This window comes from Vicia villosa, unplaced genomic scaffold (assembly GCF_029867415.1).
Source record: "Vicia villosa cultivar HV-30 ecotype Madison, WI unplaced genomic scaffold, Vvil1.0 ctg.003745F_1_1, whole genome shotgun sequence".
NCBI lineage: Eukaryota > Viridiplantae > Streptophyta > Magnoliopsida > Fabales > Fabaceae > Vicia > Vicia villosa.
The window spans coordinates 135,573-150,668 of NW_026706286.1; the positions used below are offsets into that span (position 1 = coordinate 135,573).

At 41.9% G+C, this 15,096-nt stretch overlaps 1 pseudogene; it reads right to left on the minus strand.

Annotated features, from left to right (window-relative positions):
- Positions 1–1,125: 1,125 nt before the first annotated feature.
- On the minus strand, positions 1,126–10,353 carry LOC131641435 (uncharacterized; annotated as a pseudogene).
- Between the last annotated feature and the right edge of the window lie 4,743 nt (positions 10,354–15,096).

The following is a 15,096-nucleotide window of genomic DNA, read 5'->3' on the forward strand; positions in this document are numbered from 1 at the left end:
TTTTTCATGGCGTAATGCTCCATGTTCATGGAAATGCTACGCTTTTTGTAGATGCAATGTGAATGCGATGATTACTATGTGCAAGAGAGGATGAATGAACATCGGAGAGGGCCCTTTTGTTTGAAGGACTCTGTGGGGATTCTTTTTGCTTTCTTGACTTTGTAAGGCCACCAGATGGTTTCTTGGACGACCCCCAGTATGTCACTTCTGCAGGGGGGAACTTACACCAGAGGGGCCGTATCGTCATCTTGTTTGGAGACTTTGAAGATTGCACCTCCCCTTTCTGAACTTCCACATCTTCGTCGAAGAATAAGGGAATCTAATCAACACTGCGGAGCATTTGAGCCCTGGGTGAGAGGTCTCCAGAGAAATAAACTCTGGTATTTGAAGGAAAGGAGACCTCTGGGTTTTTGAAGCGTGGGTACTGGCATCTGACTATGCTGAATGATCGGAGGTTCCTGCAAAACAAATCAAGCAAATATGCCCCAGGTATGATGGTTCTACCTCGTCCATCATCCCAAGTGCTCAAAATCTTTAAGCAATTCTATTCGTTTTAGCTCATGTTCCTTTTGTAGGACTTCGATGTTAGAAATGCAATGCTTACCAAAATAATTGGACGTTTTTGTAAACAAAACAGTAAAAATAAAACAATGTAGGAATTTTGAGTGAAATATCTTTTTATTAATGAAAAGAAATGCCTAGCATAGGCGAGTACACCAGGAAGCGGCCCCTTAAGGAGGTGGCCACCAAAAAGGAAAACAAATAGAATTTACAAGCATGGCAACGTAAGAAAAGATTCCATTGGGTTCCAATCTTGCTACGCCTCGCAGATCTTCGACATTCCTTCTACTTTGCCTTCCAAAATGGATGAATGAATTGGTCCTCTACCCTTCTGAGGCCTCCACTTGTGCTGACTAGTTATGCTCAGAGATCCAATGCACGACGCAGTCATTCGCTTTTTGTCCCTCTTTTGCCTGGATCGCCCTTTCGGGTTTTCAATCCACCAGGACCCCTTTTTTGCCTAAGTCGCCCTTTCGGGTTTTCAACTTAGCGGGTGTACTTTATTTCTTTTTCATTCTTTTTCCTGATCTTTTCCTTTTCTTTTATTTTTATTTTTGATCAGGTTTATGCGAAGTATTTTTTAACTGCGTCGGCGTTCACGGGAAGTGGAAAGTCCTCGCCATCCATAGTTGAGAGGATCATGGCGCCACCTGAGAAGACTTTCTTTACCACATAAGGCCCTTCGTAATTCGGAGTCCACTTTCCCCTAGGATCGTTGTGAATAGGAAGGATCTTCTTGAGCACAAGGTCACCAACCTGAAAGTGTCGAGGTCGAATCTTCTTGTCGAAGGCTCTCTTCATCTTCTTTTGATAGGCTTGCCCATGGCATATGGCCGCTAGCCTCTTTTCATCAATGAGGTTCAATTGATCAAATCTGGTCTGAACCCAATCGGCTTCACTGAGCTTCACATCTGTTAATACCCTTAATGAAGGAATTTCAACCTCAACCGGAAGAATCGCTTCCATGCCATATACTAACGAGAAGGGAGTTGCCCCTGTGGAAGTACGCACCGAGGTACGATAGCCATGTAAAGCAAAGGGCAACATCTCATGCCAGTCCTTATAAGTGACCACCATCTTTTGCACAATCTTCTTGATGTTTTTATTGGCCGCCTCAACTGCGCCATTCATCTTTGGCCGATACGGGGAGGAGTTATGATGCGTAATCTTGAAATTCTCGCATAATTCCTTCATCATCTTATTATTGAGGTTGGATCCATTATCAGTGATAATTCTCTCAGGAACCCCATAACGACAAATTATATGGTGCTTGATGAAGCGAGTCACTACTTGCTTGGAGACATTCGCGTAAGACGCAGCTTCAACCCACTTGGTGAAGTAGTCAATAGCAACGAGGATGAAACGATGTTCATTAGAGGCGGTGGGCTTAATTTCCCCAATCATATCGATGCCCCACATAGCAAATGGCTAAGGAGATGTCAACACATTCAGAGGAACCGGAGGTACATGAACCCTATCTGCATACACTTGACATTTGTAACATACCACCACATGGTTGAAACAATCATGTTCCAAGGTAGACCAATAATAACCTGCTCTCAATATTTTCCTAGCCATGGTGTGCCCACTTGCATGTGTACCAAAGGATCCTTCATGCACCTCTTGCATGATCTTTGCTGCTTCGTGTCTATCCACGCATCTGAGCAACACAGAATCAAAGTTCCTCTTGTATAACACACCTCCAGCAATGAAGAACTTGGCAGACAGTCTCTTCAAAGTTTTCCTGTCTGTAAGGGAAGCACCCTCGGGATACTCTTGGGTTTCCAAAAATTTCTTAATGTCATAAAACCACGGTTTCTCATCAGGCACATTATCAATGACGCCACAGAATGCAGGTTCATCCAACCTTTTGATCACAATTGACGGCGCTTCATTGTCCCATTTGACTTTGAACATGGATGCTAAAGTGGCCAAAGCATCAGCCAAATGATTTTCCTCTCGAGGGATGTGATCGAAGGTGATCTCATCAAAGTATTGAGCCAATTTCACCACATGTTCTCTATAGGGAATCAAGTTGGGGTGGCGTGTTTCCCAATCTCCGTTGATCTGACTAATCACCAAAGCAGAATCTCCATAAACTGCGAGATTCTTAATCCTCAAATCAATGGCTGCCTCAATACCATATATGCAAGCCTCGTATTCAGCCACATTATTAGTACAATCAAAACAAATCCTGGCCGTAAATGGAATATGAAAACCTGTTGGAGAAGTAAGCACAGCCCCAATACCATTACCCAATGCATTAGAGGCACCATCGAACACGAGCGTCCATCGCGCCCCTGGTTCAGGTCCTTCCTCTTGATCTTGACTTTTGGGAGTTTCTGCCATGCACATTATATCTTCATCAGGGAACTCAAAGTACATAGACTGGTAATCGTCCACAGGTTGATGCGCAAGATAATCAGCAATTACACTACTTTTAATGGCCTTCTGAGTAGTGTATTGTATGTCATATTCTGTCAAGATCATTTGCCAACGGGCAATCCTCCCTGTCAATGCCGGTTTCTCAAATATATATTTGATTGGGTCCATCTTTGAAATCAATAAAGTGGTGTGAGTCAACATATACTGTCTCAGTCGGCGAGCAGCCCATGCCAAAGCACAGCAAGTTTTCTCGAGTAGTGAGTATCTTGATTCACAATCGGTAAACTTTTTGCTAAGGTAATAAATTGCGTGCTCTTTTCGACCAGACTCGTCATGCTGACCCAGCACACACCCCATTGAATTCTCGAGAACCGTCAGGTACATAATCAACGGTCTACCCTCCACTGGAGGCATGAGGATTGGAGGCTTTTGCAAATACTCTTTAACCTTATCAAATGCCTTTTGACAATTGTCATCCCACTTTATTGTCTGATTCTTTCTCAATAGCTTGAAGATAGGTTCACACGTGGCGGTAAGGTGTGAGATGAACCTTGCAATATAATTTAACCTTCCCAAGAATCCACGAACCTGTTTCTCAGTTCTCGGCTCAGGCATCTCTTGTATAGCTTTTACCTTGGCGGGATCGACCTCGATACCCCTTTCACTTACGATGAAACCAAGCAACTTTCCTGATCTCACTCCGAAGGTGCATTTATTGGGATTCAACCTTAACCTGAACTTTCTTAACCTTTCAAACAATTTCTTCAGATGAACCAGGTGCTCTTCTTCAGTATGGGACTTTGCAATCATGTCGTCCACATAGACCTCAATCTCTTTATGAATCATGTCGTGAAACAAAGTCACCATAGCTCTTTGATAGGTTGCCCCAGCATTCTTTAATCCGAACGGCATGACCTTGTAACAAAAGGTGCCCCAAGGCGTAATGAATGTTGTCTTTTCCATGTCCTCGGGCGCCATCTTTATTTGATTGTAACCAGAAAAACCGTCCATGAAGGAGAAAACTGAGAATTGAGCAGTATTATCTACCAATACATCAATGTGAGGAAGCGGGAAATCATCCTTCGGGCTCGCCCTATTCAGATCTCGATAGTCGACACACATTCGTACCTTCCCATCTTTCTTAGGTACAGGTACAATGTTGGCGACCCATGGTGGATAAACTGTTACAGCAAGAAAACCTGCATCAAACTGCTTCTGAACCTCTTCTTGGATTTTCTTGGACATATCCGGACGTGTTCTTCTGAGTTTCTGTTTGACGGGCGGAGAATTTTCTTTAAGGGGTAGCCTGTGCACAACAATATCAGTATCTAATCCAGGCATATCTTCGTAAGACCATGCGAAGATATCAGAATACTCCTTCAACATTCCAATCAACTTTTCTTTCACATTCTCATTCAAAGAAGCCCCTATTTTAACCTCCCTTCTCGTCTCTTCGGTGCCAAGGTTCACCGTCTCAATAGGCTCTTGATGTGGCTCGATCACTTTCTCTTCTTGTTTCAACAATCTGGCCAACTCATCAGGCAATTCACAATCTTCTTCATCCCCTTCTTCAGCGGCGTAGATCGGGTTGTCAAAGTCATAACGAGGCATAGCAAGATCGTTATCAACAGAATCTGGAGGAGCGATGGATCTGCATGGATTATGATTTATGCTTTATTTTAGAATGGAGTGATGATGATGAATAAGAAACGTTGCCATTTTTTATTTATTAATTTATTTAAAACAAATATAAAAGTAAAAAATGAAAGACAGGGAGCAAAAATATTTGAATGCAAAAACGTCCTTTTATTAATGATTTTAACATTGAAAAACAACAAATGAGGCCCTACATATGTTCACTGTGTCTTGGGCAGAACACAGGAATTATTGCATGATAAACAAAAACAAACAGTATTACTTTTGATCAAGAGCAATTGAGATGATGTCTTCCGATGACCAGTTGAGAAGCTTCTGTCCCGGGACACACGGCTTGATCCATTCTTCAATGTCATAATCACTATCCATATCATCATCAGTAGCGCAAATATGATCCTTGACGATGCCAGCACTAGAGAACTTGATCGGAACGAAGGTTCCGGGCTTCTTGAAGGACCCATCAGAAGAACTCTGCCCCAACTGATATCCAATCCCACACTTATCCTGCTTGATTGGTAGATCCAAGACTCGGCCCCATCCTTCAGGATGACCAGATTCAACCACAGCTTTGGCTTCCTTTAGTGAAGACATAGGAGCCTCCAACTTCTTCTTTTCAACATAAGGGATCTTGATAGTCTGGACAGCCTCAAACGCTTGACAAGGTGTTTCGTGGACCTCCCCTTCCACATCAATATATTTGAAAGACGCAAGATGGCTTACCACATGCTCTTCCTCCCCACATATTGTGACTATCTTCCCTTGAGTGGCGAATTTGAGTTTCTGATGCAATGTGGAAGTCACGGCCCCAGCAGCATGGATCCATGGACGCCCCAGGAGACAACTGTAAGCCGGGTGGATATCCATCACAAAGAAAGTAATAGTGAAGAGTTGAGGACCTATCATCACTGGTAAATCAACCTCCCCAAACACCGACCTCTTTGAGCCATCAAAGGCTCTCACAGTTAATTCGCTCGGCCTTATCTCAACACCAGAATAGTCTAGCCTCATTAAAGACGACTTTGGTAACACATTCAAAGAAGATCCATTATCAACAAGAACACGAGATAATATAGTCCCCTTGCACTCCACAGATATGTGCAAAGCTCTATTATGTTTTCTACCTTCAGAAGGCAAATCTGCATCAGTGAATCCCAATCCGTTTCCAGCATTGATATTAGACACAACCCCTTCAAGCTGATTTACTGAGATCTCAGGAGGGACAAAGGCAGTGCCTAGGAGTCTCAATAAAGCATTTCGATGCGTCTCGGAGCATAAGAGCAACTGTAAGATCGAGATCTTAGATTGAGTTTGGCTCAGCTGGTCAACCACTTTATACTCACTCTTCTTGATGATCTTTAGGAACTCTTCCATCTCTTTGGCCATAGTATCTTCAGAATTAGAACTTTGCCCCTGGTCTATAGTATCTTCTGTCACTCCTTTCCCTTTTGCTTGAGCTTGAGCTTCTGTATTGTCATCGCGAGTACTCTGGGGAGGGTTGAAAATACGACCACTTCTTGTCATTCTTCCAATGCCAACAACATTATCAACATCTTCTTTCTCAACCGGTGCTTTAATCTCATACTTGGCCCCTTGGTAGAAAACTTCTCCGCCATAATTCCATGGGATTGCCTTCTCACTAGTATACGGAACGGGACCAGGTGATGTAATAACCAAAGGAGGTGCTCTAGCAGGAATTGGGATTTTAGCAGGAGTGTAGGGGATGGATGCCACATTAATTTCATTCTCAAATACCTCGGGCCGTCGTACGCGCTCAAACTGTAGATACCCACTATCTATCAACTGTTGAATACCATTCTTCACTTTATCACAAACTGAGGAAGTGGCCATGCAATCATTACACAATTCTCCACAACCAGCACATAGACCCATTCTCAGTAATTCTACTTTCAGTAAAGGCAACAGAGAGCCTAACTCAGTCACGTCCTTAACCAAACGAGTGTCTTCAACACAATCGAGGGCGTTTGTAGCATGAGACCCATGAGGGGGCATGGGATTTTGAACAACATTAGGCCCTGGAGTAGGAGTGAACTCAATGGCCTTGGAGTCGAGAAGATTTTGAACCTGATACTTCAGTGCTTTGCAGTTTTCAATGTTATGCCCGGGTGCTCCAGAGTGGAATTCACACCTTGCATTAGCATCCCAATTAGGAGGCAACTTAGCAGGAGTGGCTAGAGTTCTCAATTGTACCAACTTCAAGTCAAGGAGGTATGGCAATACTTGCGCATATGTCATCGGGATCGGGTCAAAAGTTCTCTCAGGTGCCTTTGGTTGATACTGGCGCGGAGTATACCCACGTTGCTGATGTTGCTGAAATGGAACATTCGGTATAGTCACGGCGGCCACTTGTTGATGAGCCTGGCTTTTGCCTTTACCATAATAAGCAGCGCTCGTCTCACCCTCTCTTTTCTTGGCAAACCCGTTATAAGGTTTCTTTCCAACAACCCCAGAGGAGGAACTAGCAGCACTCGGATTCTGAATTCTACCAGCCTTGATTCCACTTTCAATTCTCTCACCAATCATGACCAACTCGGCGAAACTCGAGGATGCAGAACAAGCAGAATAGTATTGACCTTCCAAAGTATTGGTGAACAGGTCCATCATTTCTCTCTCCAACATAGGTGGTTGAACTCTGGCTGCCAACTCGCGCCATTTTTGCGCGTATTCTTTGAAGGACTCATTAGCTTTCTGAGATAGATTCTGCAATTAAGTGCGATTGGGTGCCATGTCAACATTATATTGATACTGCTTTATGAAGGCATCAACCAAGTCTCTCCAGCTTCGAATACTAGCTCTTTCCAGCCTCATATACCATTCCAAAGATGCCCCAGTTAGGCTATCTTGGAAGAAATGCATCAACAGCCCCTCATCCTCGGAATAGACATGCATCTTGCGGTAGTAAGCTCGGACATGGGTCTTGGGACAAGTATTCCCCTTGTACTTCTCAAAATCTGGCACTTTGAATTTTGGCGGCACACGGACACCAGGAACCAAACCCAAGTCATTAATGTCCATACCGAGTCCTTGGCCTTCCATGGCCCTCATCCTTTCCTCCAGTCCTCTGAACAACCTTCCAGCATCATGTGGAAATCCCAACTCACTTTCAGGAAATAGATCCTCATGTCGATCTTCTTCCAACACGGGGATGGCAGCAGCTCTTCTGATTTGTTGTGTGGCTTGTCCTTCAGGAATGGGCTGGGGAGGCCCATAAGGATTACCTTGATTAGCAGCAGGAGGAATTACACCAGGTCCTCCGATCACAGATTCACCATTGACACGAATATCAGCAGGGTTTCTTTGCGGGGGGTCCGCAACAACCTGAGCAACTGTGTCCATCCTGATTCTGAGTTCTTCTTGGCGATCAGCCATGTTTTGCATGACTTCCATGAACTGAGCCATTTGAGCAGTAACCTGAGTTCTCATCTGGATAAGATCGTCCCTTAACTGATCCATTTGCAGTGAGTGATTAGCCCTTGTGTAGTAGCGATGTGTAGGCGGAGGTGCAATTGCTGAAAGAGAAAACCTGATCAGTCAGATAAGGACACCATCTGATGTACCTGTTTGTGCATGATGTGCATGAGGTGCATGTGTGCATATGATGTGAGGTGCCATTTTCAGAGTATCCAAAATATTTAATATTAATCAAGAATGTTTAACAATGTGACAAAAGATAAGCATCAAGAGGAAACAAAAAGACTCAAATTTCATTAATAATCTCTTTTTGAGTTTGGGCATACCCATACATTGACAAGATAGTTCAAACAACAGAAAAGACAAAGGACCCCATCCAACAAGCCTGGTGGTGGTCATGAAATACAAGCTCAAACACTAATCCATCTTGGTGTAAAACAAAGGTCCTCCTTGTTTAAAGTGCTCGTCGCTCCACTTCTTAGTTTCATCAAACATCTTCTTAGTCACTTCTCGATCTCTTCCTTTGACAAAACTTTGAATCACCACATCTTTGCGAAACAACTGCCCATCTAACATATCACAGTGGGCCACCAAGCTCTCACATCCTTTGCAATCAGGGAGGGTATTCTTTTCAGATGTACTTTCCATTTCTGCTATCTGGTTTCTGAGCTTTGCATTCTCTTCTGTTAGTCGAGCAGAACGGAGATGACTACCTTTGAGTTGTGTCTCCACGGCTAACCTTTGAGTAATTTCCTCTTCAAGCTTCTTCTTGATTGCTACCCTCTGAGTGGTTTCCTCTTCAAGCTTCTTTTTCAAACCCTTTACCTCGGCCCTAGCCTCTTTCTCTACTCTGAGCTTGTGAGCCCTTAAATCTTCTCTGTACTCTTGCTTGAGCTTTTCTTCTGCTTTCTTTACCGCTTCTTCTATAACCCTTTGATGGTCCTCAATACGAACAGTGGTAACTCTTTCACCCTTTTCTGTTCTAGCCCTTTTTTGAACTCTGGAAGATCCTCCTTTCAGTATTTTAACCTCATGTGCTAATTCAGCCCTTTTCTGATCCACCAAGAAGTACTTTATTTTAGCGTCTTCCCCTTTTTCTCGCAACCTGATATTCTCCACATGTACTTGGTTGTACTCCTCAGCTGGTACAGTGGCAGTTAAAATCTCAGGTGGTTGTTCATATAGAGGGCTAACCTTCGGGAAAGGCAGCAGGCGCTCCTTAACTCTTTCTTCAACCCATTCAGTATAAGCTTTCTTAGCAATGGCATTCTTTCCCCCCAAGGTAGTTCGGTCTTCTGTATGAATTTTGTTCCACGCACTCCTCACTTTCTCCAAACCTTCTGGATCAGTTCCTTTTTCAAAACAAACGGACTCAAATATCTCTTTTTCCAAAGGCTTGTCCTTCAGTGCAAAACCCAACTGGCGCAGTGCTAGCTTCGGATTATAGTTGATAACTCCTTTTGTCCCTATGAGAGGAACATTGCCAAAACTTCCACATCTGGTTATAACTTGCTCGATGTCCGTTCGGAGGTGATACCAAACGATATCATTAGCAGTAAGTCCCATAATCCTTTGGGGCCACTTCTGTGAATCTCTTGTAGTGACAAATGCTCCGCTTTTAGGCAAATGTGAAGAAAACCATTCGTACAGTATTGGCAAACAACCCCCAACTGATCCCTTTTTTCCATACCTAGAATGGATGGCATAATAAGTGTCGGCCAACAGAGTGGGTACAGGATTTTGATCCATGAAGAGACAAATGGTAGTGAGATCAACAAAATTAGGAATATTCGGGAACATCACTAATCCATAGATCATGACGGCCAGGAGAGCATTGAATTCTTTCCACTTTTCCTTATCAGCAAGGGTTTCAGCTTCCCTCATCAGAAATTTCACATAGAATCCATGGGTCCCACCATTAGGCTTCCAGTTATCCTTAACGTCCTTCATGCTCAAATAAAGAGCACCAGCAATGCGATCCATTTTGGGCTTCTCGGGTGCACACACAAAAGGAACCTTATGTTGAACTTTGATTTGAAGAATGTGTGCATACTCTTCGAGGGTAGGGGCTAATTGGTAATCTTGAAAGGTAAAGCAACGCAGCTCAGAATCATAAAACTGAAGAAGAGTATAGAGACCCCACTCATCAATACGAGTAGTTAACATAAGCAGAATGTGGCCATAAGTCTTTCTGAATTCATCCAAATTTTGCCCAGTAACTCGGGTGCTCAATCGAACCAAAGGTGTTATATCCTCACGGTAGAAACTGCAAGAGAAGGTATGCTTCGTAGTCTTTTTGTTGACGGTCACACTGTTAGCCATTCTTGATGAGAAGTGTTGACTTTGGATACCTGAAAAATGGCATGCATATGAATATTAATCTCTTTTCTTTCTTTTTTTTCTTTCTTTCTTTTTTCCTCTTTTTTTCTCTTTTTTTTTTTTGAAATTAAACATGCTATGATGATTATGATGCAATGAAAGCTCCTCCCCACATAGGAGAAGTGTGTGTTTCTTCTGAACAGGATTGGATGTTGCAGGACCAAAAATCCGGCATAGATACCGCAAACCCATGAGAACCATAGTCACCAACATAATAGAACAGTCACCAACGGTACCTGTCATGAATATCCCACCCCACTCACAGGTGAATCTAGGTCAAGGTAGGTCAAAAGGTCTCCAGCGTTAGCAACTCTCCTGAAACACCATCATTGTTGCAAATACATGCCAACAACGGTATCCCATTCGAGTCTCAGCTGGTCGTGGGTCTCATGATCGCAATCAACAGAACCTGACATTCTGTTGGCGTCATGACTATCCACTCTATCCTAGGTATCCTATGTGTTAACTCTGGCCTGGGTATTGGGCCTTTTACCTCATAGAACAACCCACCCAACCTGCAAAACAGAACAGAAGACCCCAAGGAACACAGAATATAATCCATATGCATGATGTGCAAACAGAAATAAACATGATATGCAAGCAGAAAAGTAAACATGTAAACATATATACAAGGTATAAAAACAAATAAACACCCAGTAAATAAACAAACAAACGCAGGCTAGGATCGACTCACTAAGGATGGACCAACAACAGGTCTATCAACATCCCCAGCAGAGTCGCCAGCTGTCGCTACCGCGAAAAATGGATCAGATTCGCCACTAATATATTCATCCCATCGCGGGAAAGGAATACCAGAAAACCTAACTCGAAACAAGGACAAGGTCTTTCGACCAGAGAACAGGGCACGGGAGTCGGTTACGCAAGGGGAAGGTGCTAGCACCCCTCACGCCCATCGTACTCGATGGTATCCACCTATGTTTGTCTCTATATAAAGGGTGTATCTATGTCTAAACCTAAATGCGAATGCATGCAAAAGAAAAACGGGGAAAAGAAGGAATTATTTACAAGTGTGTTCGCTTAGGCCCCGCGACCCAATGCCTACGTATCCTTTTCAGGAATCAGAACGACCGTAGTTCGGCTCCATAGTTTCCATTTGTTTTGTGTTTTTTAGTTGAACAGCGGTTAAGGTCACAATCCACGATGCTCGACCTTTGGAGACTTATACGCCTAGTTTTGGAAAGGACTTAACTTGTTCTTAAGCGCCTAACAAGGCAAAAGAGTGAACTTGGGTTTGTGTTTTTTATGTAACTACATGATGAACAAAACCCAATACAAGGTTTCGCACCACTTCGTTACTTTGTTTTAATTCGAGCCTTTATTAAGTGTTTTAAATGTTTTTGGTTGGGTATTTTTTAAGGGAATTTACTTTGCGATTAGAATCACATAAAATGTATAATGATCGAGAAGCAGATTAGGGAATGAATCCCACTCACTTCTATCCCATTATATAATGTTCAAGAAACAGATTAGGGAATGAATCCCACTCATTTCTATCCCATTAACTAATGTTTGAGAAACAGATTAGGGAATGAATCCCACTCATTTCTCTCCCATTAAGTAGTGACCGAGAAACAGATTAGGGAATGAATCCCACTCATTTCTATGCCACTAAGTGATTGAGAAACAGATTAGGGAATGAATCCCACTCATTTCTCTATCACTTTCTTAATGTGATTCGCATCTTTATTTATTAATGTTTTAAAGTTGAAAAAGAAAAAAAAGAATGAACAAAGGGGAACTAACCTATTCTCTAATCTAAGTTATTCTATTCTACAAGTGACCCTAAGGTCAAGGATAAGGGATCTCTACCTATGTTATCATGCATAGATTACAACCTAAGTTGTTCTATGTGACTAATCTTAACGAAGATTGAAGTCACCACCCTAAGGGAACATGGTAAGCATATAGTAAGAGATAAGCAAAAGCAACAAGCAAGGTAGGTGACTTAATGAAGTCCCTAACCAAGTCTACTCCTAAGAGAGACTACACACAATGAATCCCAAGAGAAAACAATCCACAAAAGGTGGAGGAAGAACAAACAATCGTCGCCTCTTAAACTAACAACAATCAAAGTGTATAAGAAGAGGCAAAGCATGAGAAAGAGGGAAGAAAGCCCTAGGGCAGTAGCAAACCAAAGGAAATAGTGTCTTAAATCAAACACAAAAGCCATATGGCACTATACGAAAATATTCACAAAGAGTTACCAAAGTATCGCTTGAATCGCTACTTAACAATTAGTGAACAAACATCAATTAACCGAAACAAAAAGCAAATGAAAACATGAACAAAGCTTAAAGTCAGTAGAAATTAGTTCATTTATAGGTCCAAGGCCTTATACCAATCTATGTTAGTCAATTAACTTGAAACAAACAAAGTTCTAACAAAACTATACCAAACTAGGTCAGAACTAGTTAATAGAATTCAAATTAGGAGTGAAGTTAGAAGAATGCAATCAAATGATGGAAGTCAGTAGCTAATGACCTCTAAAAGGTGTCTAAGCAATCACAAAACAAGTCAAGAAGTTTCACACAAAATTATAGGTCATTCGGACAAATTATGGTGCGATCGTTAACCAAAGGTGAGTTATTTACAAGTGAAAAAGAAAAATCAAGTAAAATAAGAAAACATGACTTGAAAAAATCAACTCCAGGTCTTAGGACCTCTAAACATCCCTACTTATATGTACCAAAAGAAACTAAGTCAATTGCATAAAGGCAAAGCAAATTATAGGTCAAATTCACATGGTTATCCGTTTAGGAACGTACATAAATCGGGTATAGAAAATCTAATGAAAACCTAACCAAAACATAGAATTAGAATTTTATCTTTTACACACAATATCATGGATTAGTCTACAGTATCCATACAAAAAATGGCAATTAAATTCTACTCCTAAGGTATTAAACAAAATTAATTTGCAAAACCGATCAAACTTAAAAACACAATGAACATGTTGAAAGAAAGGATTTATTAAAAGTAGGAAAACAATTTCTAAAAATCTAACAAAAATATCAAAAATTTCTACACACATTATACTATCTAAAAAATATTTTTATTTATTTTTTATTGCGTAAGAAAATGATTTTCCAACCAGAAATTTAGAGGAGAAACAATTTCAAATAAAAGTAAAAATCTGTCTAATGGGGGTGTGTTAGTAAAAGGCTTTAAACTAGAGATCAGTTATGCATGTTTGGGCCTAGACGCGAGGGGGGTGTGAAAAACGAGTATAAGCCAGGTCCAACGAATTCATGGCCCAAGTTCAATTATTCATATTTTCAACATGTTATGTTATTGGTTCATGTGACAGAATTAATGAAATAGCATCAATCGGTCAAGAGGGAACTTAAACACATAAGACAAAAAATAAAAGCTCAACCAATTGGGACCTGCCACCTCACGTCCCAATCATATGGAAAAAGACGAAAACAACACAAAGAGAGGGGGAACCAATGACGACCGGCCACGTGTGCGTGTGAAGTAACAAACGCAGATACCAGTCGCCGGAATATCCTTTCCGGTCATCTTCCTCATGAACCACCACCGCCGGAGTTCATAGCTATCTTCCAGAATTTAGAAAAGTTACCACCTTTTGACTCGGAATTTCACTGTGAATCCAAATATGACCTTAGATTTTTCCAACTCTTCCTCTATGTCCTTAACCGCAGCCAAACCTTAAACCCTAGGTCCCAAGAACTTCACTAAAACTCAAAGCTACGCACATCAATTCAATCATTGTCACGCATAGATTTTAAATACACGAATTAACCGTTCAAATCAGCACCATTTCATCACAAACAGAAATCAAAACTTCAAGATCCAAGATTCACGTAGAATGCAACACATATTTGAGAACATGGCGGTCTAATTGTCCTAACCCAATCCCTGATGACGGGTTCCAGGCCTATACATGCCTCTAATGCAATGAAAAGAGAGCTTACTTGTTTGATTTTGGACTGTAAAGGTGAAGAACGCTCTGCTCCTTTCTAGATCTTGATGTTGACTGCACTGATGATTCTTGAATGGAGATAGTTTGTTTGAAGATGGTGGTGGAGCACGTTGATGTGAAGTTGTGCTTGCTTCTGTTATGAGGATGAAGGATGATAGAGATGCAGGGTTGTTATGGTGTTGCTTGATGAAGATTCCATGGTGAGTGTGGTGGTTGAAGGTTGTTTGTGGTGGTTTGTTAGGTTGTTACGGTGGAGAGGGAGATGAGAGAAAGAGAGTAACAAAAGAGTGAAAAGCGAGAGAAAATGGGAGAGAGGGAAAAATGAAGTCGTCCTTGATGAATGAGAGGTTTGGGCTATATATGGTGTGAGCTCATGGTAGGCTATGGTGAGGATTATTGTAGTGTAGCCTTTTTTTATCACACTTAAGGAGCAAGTTGTTGCATTTTGAGTAAACCTCTGTGTGCCTTTCACGTGCGCATGGGATTGCATGGTCATTTGTAGACTAGTGTTGCTGATTGTGCATATGCTATAACCTCGTCACACGCCCCCAGCTTGTGCTGCAGATTTACGACATACTTCTCGAGCTATAACTCTTTCCAGGACTCCATCTTTGCGCACGTATATCACGAACTCTAACTCACCCCTTGATCCAATCTTATGATCAGTGTAAAGAGGGCATGGAATAGGAAAGGTTTCACGTTTGGAAGTCATTGAGATG